This window comes from Diaphorina citri, unplaced genomic scaffold, assembly GCF_000475195.1.
Source record: "Diaphorina citri unplaced genomic scaffold, Diaci psyllid genome assembly version 1.1 scaffold430, whole genome shotgun sequence".
Classification (NCBI taxonomy): domain Eukaryota; kingdom Metazoa; phylum Arthropoda; class Insecta; order Hemiptera; family Psyllidae; genus Diaphorina; species Diaphorina citri.
Window position 1 is genome coordinate 150,764 of NW_007377865.1, and position 6,000 is coordinate 156,763.

Genomic DNA, 6,000 nt, shown 5'->3' on the forward strand with positions numbered 1-6,000 from the left:
CTTGCTTGGTATGTCACTTTCTCCTCCTTCTTTATCTCTTTCTTTCTTCTCCTTCTCTCCCTCTGATATGCATACTTCTCAATCTGAAGCTGATATACATAGTCGTATGTAATTATGTATACATATGTACTTCCTTCTCTTTCTTCTATTAGAACTCAATCTCCGTTATTTCCCTCTTCCTCTTCTCTCCTCAGTACTCCACAGTTTTCTGTCAGTAGGGGCCTGTTTCAGTATAAAAATAGGCATGAATAACATTCTAGTCATTTTCTTTCTAGTTTCTTACTACCTAATATTTTGTATCGGTTTCATGTATAAGGTAAGTAAATGGTAGCAAATAATAGTATGTTGTGAGTGTACCTATAATTACCCATTTGTTAGCCTGTAAAATCTTGGAATACATCACAAAAAATATTGTAAAGATTTCGCAGCAATATTCTTGAAGCGGGGCCCTGCGCTTTAGAACCAGTTTTCACCATCTAAAGATTCTCCTTACTACCTAATATTTTGTATCGGTTTCATGTATAAGGTAAGTTAATGGTAGCAAATAATAGTATGTTGTGAGTGTTTTTTGTGGAATACACAAAAAATATTGTAAAGATTTCGCAGCAATATTCTTGAAGCGGGGCCCTGCGCTTTAGAACCAGTTTTCACCATCTAAAGATTCTCCACTATCTACGAATTTTATGCCTGACCATATTCAACTTCTTAAGAAGGTATAGGTAAAAGAACAACGTCTTCACTTGACTAGTAACTTTGGAAACTGTAAGTAATTTATTTTTACAAGAGATAAACAATCATAAAGGTATTAGCTAACTTCCCCACATACAAAAAAATATTCCAACCTGATCAACATGTGACGTGTGTCATGTTGGCAATATGAAACAATCCATCAGATTACCTACCAGGTGGCTTATGGCGCCTCACCTCACCAGACTTACCACGAATGTTCGATGGAAAAAATACCCATACCTACTCATTTTTTAGCAAATACCAAATAAATATCAACAAGTTCACCAAAATAGAACAGACTCACCCCAGAAAGAACACCTTTATAAGTTCATGTCTTCACAGATTAACCCCGAGGTGTCGTCTAAGCTTTGTATTTCTATAAATAGGGATTTTATATTTTACTCCTTTGTTCAGTAAAATTGTCAACTGGGTGTTAATGTGCTAACATGAAAGCCAACATGTTAAAGTTAAGAGGCTCAGTGGCTCAGACTATTCACATTAAACATGGATTTAATGTCTTCTTTTAGCCCATAATTATTCGCGTTCTATCAGTATTAGGGGCCTGTTTCATTATAAAAATAGGCATGAATAACATTCTAGTCATTTTCTTTCTAGTTTCTTACTACCTCAGATTTTTTATCGGTTTCATGTATAAGGTAAGGTAAGTAAATGGTAGCAAATAATAGTATGTTGTGAGTGTACCTATAATTACCCATTTGTTAGCCTGTAAAATCTTGGAATACACAAATATTGTAAAGATTTCGCAGCAATATTCTTGAAGCGGGGCCCTGCGATTTAGAACCAGTTTTCACCATCTAAAGATTCTCCACTATCTACGAATTTTATGCCTGACCATATTCAACTTCTTAAGAAGGGGCTTGTTCAGTTTTTATTAGTTTGATAATTGTCCGCTGATAATTTTTATTGCTTCTTTGCCACACAAGAACCAACCGACTCTGTCAGCATGTTTTATGGACGATGAGGCTCTATTGCCTGATGCCCTGTAACTAATATAACGCGAGTATTTATTGGGGAACCATACCTTGAAGAAATTTGACTACAAATTTAATTTCCCAACAATCAACACGGAATGAAAGTAGGTAAAAGGTACAGTTTATGCCCTAACTCTGGTACCTACAGTAAACCACGGAGGGTTGAATGTAAATAGAGCTTTCTATGTAAATTTCATTATTTTAAAATATCCCAGGATGATTTCTTAGTTTTGGAATTCCCCAATTTTAAGGGATCTACCTATGTAGGAAAATTATGATCAAACAAAAACTTTGGTAAAATTTCCCTCTACCTCTTCCAAAGTACAAGCAAAATTATTGAATCCTTTTACTAGAAAGTAGAGTGTTTTCCTACCCAGATACAGAGGAATCTATAAGGGCCCATATTTGTTTTTGCAGAAACCAACATGTAGGTAAGTCCATATTGGTTCCATCATCAAACAGGGAAGGGGGGGGGTGTCTACAGTTTCCCTGATATCTTCTTCAAAATGTCTACCTGACAGATCTGACTATTTCTCACATTATGTCTTTACTCCTCCACATAACTGTCGAAAATTTACCATGTTGACTTCTCCAGGTTGAGGAACGTTTTCATTTCAACACTTTTCACTTCCCCATATTCTCTCTTTTCGCTACATTTTATTCCTCTTTCAATTCAATAAAAACAAGGAGAAAAAAAAAGGATACGTGTTTTTCTTTTCTCTATGATATATTTCCTCAATTTTCTTCTTTCTTTTCAATTCAATAAAAACAAGGAGAAAAAAAAAGGATACGTGTTTTTCTTTTCTCTATGATATATTTCCTCAATTTTCTTCTTTCTTTCTCTCCCTGCCTCTCATTCTCTTTCTTGATCCTCTCTCCCTCTCTCTCTCACACTCTTGATGCTCGTTTTTCTCCCTCAGTTTAATTTATTTTTCCGCAATTCCATCATATCCGCTTTCATTACCTTCTACTTTCTTTCGATTTACTTTTCTTTTAAAGCCCAGATCAGATTCCGCTGAAATCAATTTATGTCTTTCTATGGTCTTCTGCTCTATGAGTTTTTAGTGCTTTCTTATCTACATAAATCTTGACATTTCTTTTCGTAGTTTCTGCTTGTTGAGCTTTTAGACGACTGAATAAAATAAATTTTAATATATATACCATATCTACATACTTAAAAATATTTATATCTATAGCTACCTGAAAGCTTTAGTTAGGTATCAACTGTTTTTTGGTAAGATCCAATCATAGCTATTCCAACATTTGGTTATCCACAAAATTTGGAGGGAGGACAAGAACATAAACAACAAGAAGACGCGGAAGAAAGAGAGGGGGGGAGAGGGAGAGAGAGAAATAGGGAGAAAGGCTGAGGGAAAGCAGCGGTGCCTGCCTATTTTCCCCATACTCAACTGACTCCTGTAGGATATTACCAGACACAGGACTCTCAGTATTGTATAAAAGTTATTACGGCATGAAATTCCAGTCAGGAGGATCCCAGGGGATGAACGGCCATAACATTGGGAAACTTTAAGGGTTCCAGGTGCAAAACAAAGGGACAGATATACCGTTACAAAGGTAGGCGTTGAAGAGAACGAAAAGTTTCAGCAAAACTAAAATGAACTTTTGAAAGGGTCATTATTTAGTCAAACGTGTAGGCAGTGTGAAGGTAATGTAGGTAGATATGTATGTATGTAACCAGTCAGGAGGATCCCAGGGGATGAACGGCCATAACATTGGGAAACTTTGAGGGTTCCAGGTGCAAAACAAGGGGACAGATATACCGTTACAAAGGTAGGCGTTGAAGAGAACGAAAAGTTTTCAGGAAAACAGGACTAAAACGAACTTTTGAAAGGGTCATTATTTAGTCAAACGTGTAGGCAGTGTGAAGGTAATGTAGGTAGATATGTATGTATGTATACCTGTAGGTATTAGAATGAGGAAATCATTATAGAGGATTTAGTTTTATTTTAATTTTAATCGACCCATATTTGTTTAGTCCAAGAGTTTTCTTCTCTCACTGTCGGTCATTTCTGATCGAAGTCTTTTCATGTTTGAGTTTGGAAAATTCTATTATAACGGGATACTAAGGAGAACATCTTAACTTAAAGATAGCATATTATTTTAAGAATCCTGAGGATGGTTAAATTTAGATTTTCTTTCGGTTTTCCAGCTAGGTACTTATTATAAGTAGGTCACTTTTCATTTTCTCATTTTTTTCGTTGCTACTATTTTTTACCTCATTTTCAAGGGCCCTAGAAGAAACAACAACAAATTTACAATTCTGCCAACTTTCGTTTAAATCGGACTAGTCTAGACCGTTGAGGAGAACAAACCTTTAACAGACACACAGACGAACTCAATGCAAAACCGTCGAGTTTTGGCATTATACATTACTGCCTGCAATGCCCGCTGTCCACACTGGCTTCCAAAAGTACAAGACGTAAACCTTTAACAGACACACAGACAAACTCAATGCAAAACCGTCGAGTTTTGGCATTATACATTACTGCCTGCAATGCCCGCTGTCCACACTGGCTTCCAAAAGTACAAGACGGACCAGCCCTGCCCGCTTTAATTCTGTTAAAGTTTAAGCTAATAATAATGGAAAGTGGAAAGCGTAAACAAGTACTTCTTAGTGAGGACAGTTTGCTGTTAATCTCTGAGCACCCGAGGAAGGTTAAATTTCTGCCATAATACTCCGATTACAATCCGACATTGAAGACGACTATTAGCATTAAGTGAGCCATTAACCATTTGCTAAACGAGCTCCATAGTTAAGCTGTTAGCGGAGCAAGGAAGCAGGGAGCTTTAGGATTAGGAAACTATGAACACCACATGTGGAAAGTTAGTGCCAATATTGCATATGGCCCACAATTTGAAGAACGTGGAATACAAGCTAGTCGTTAGAACATTGAAGACGTCTTGTTTGAGGTAAAAAATTGTAATCTGCAGGGGGGGATGGCCTAAAGAAAGAGCTGCATTTTTCCCTCCAGCTTTGCTTCTTGGAATTCTTTCCAACATCACTGATGCTAATAAAACCTTCTTGTCCGAGAAAGACGGTATGAGGCTTCTTCATCTCAAAGGAAAGACACGAAACAAAGTGTGTTCATCAAGATCCATAGCAAGGTGTAAGAGCCAAGAAGGTCAAGGTAACACGACTAGGTAGGTATTGTATGTTAGTGGTTTTTGCGAAATTCGTCAAAACTTTACCCGAGGACAGAATGCGAAATGAGGAGACTGGGGCTGGGAGGGGATTTGACGTACATATAAATTATATTTATGTATTTATGGGGCAGTATTATCTTGTATCTATCCCGTAGTAGCTATGCTGTGTTCCTGATTCTTGTGACCTAATAGATCAGTTGCAAGGGAGAAAGGTATGTTTACAATTGTCAGGGATGATGTAGTGAAACATAACGGTGGGAAAGAGAGAGTGTGTGGATGTGATATGTGAGAATGAAAGAGACGAAAATGTAGGGAGGGATCGAGAGAGAGAGAGGGAGAGAGAGAGAGAGAGAGAGAGACTCTACAGTCTACATAATATGTGTGTAGTTGTCAGAAATTCAGAATGTCAACGAAAACAGAGAGAAAGAGAGAGTTTTTCTCCAATCTCTCTCTCTTTCTCTCCATCTCATTTGTAAATTAAATATAGGCCCTCATGCTGGTATTCTTGACAAATCAAAGTCATGTTCGTATCTTTAATTCTTCACATTTGTCAGGGAAAATCAGGTGGGTGGGGAGCCATGGCAAAGAGTGGCTTTTGTGCTCGTCGCTGCCGCTTCCAGGGTTGCCAGAGTAAAGGACAAAAGAGATGTTTGAAAAGAAGAAATTTTACGTACACAAATACATTGAAACGATTTTACTAGCGAAGTGAATTGGATGGAAAATTGTTTCATCTTATTAGTATTACTTATCCCACACAGGGGCCTTGTTGCTTAGAGTGTGAAGCTGTGTCCACAAATAGTGGACGCCGTCGATCGATGTTGACTAAAACCGTACACTGCCTCGACAGTACGTACACAAATACGTTGAAAAGATTTTACTAGCGAAGTGAATTGGATGGAAAATTGTTTCATCATTAGTATTACTTATCCACACATGGGCCTTGTTGCTTAGAGTGTGAAGCTGTGTCCACAAATAGTGGACGCCGTCGATCGATGTTGACTAAAACCGTACACTGCCTCGACAGTTACCAAAGTTTTTGTTTGATCATAATTTTCCTACATAGGTAGATCCCTCAAAATTGGAGAATTACAATACTAAGAAATCATCCTGGGAT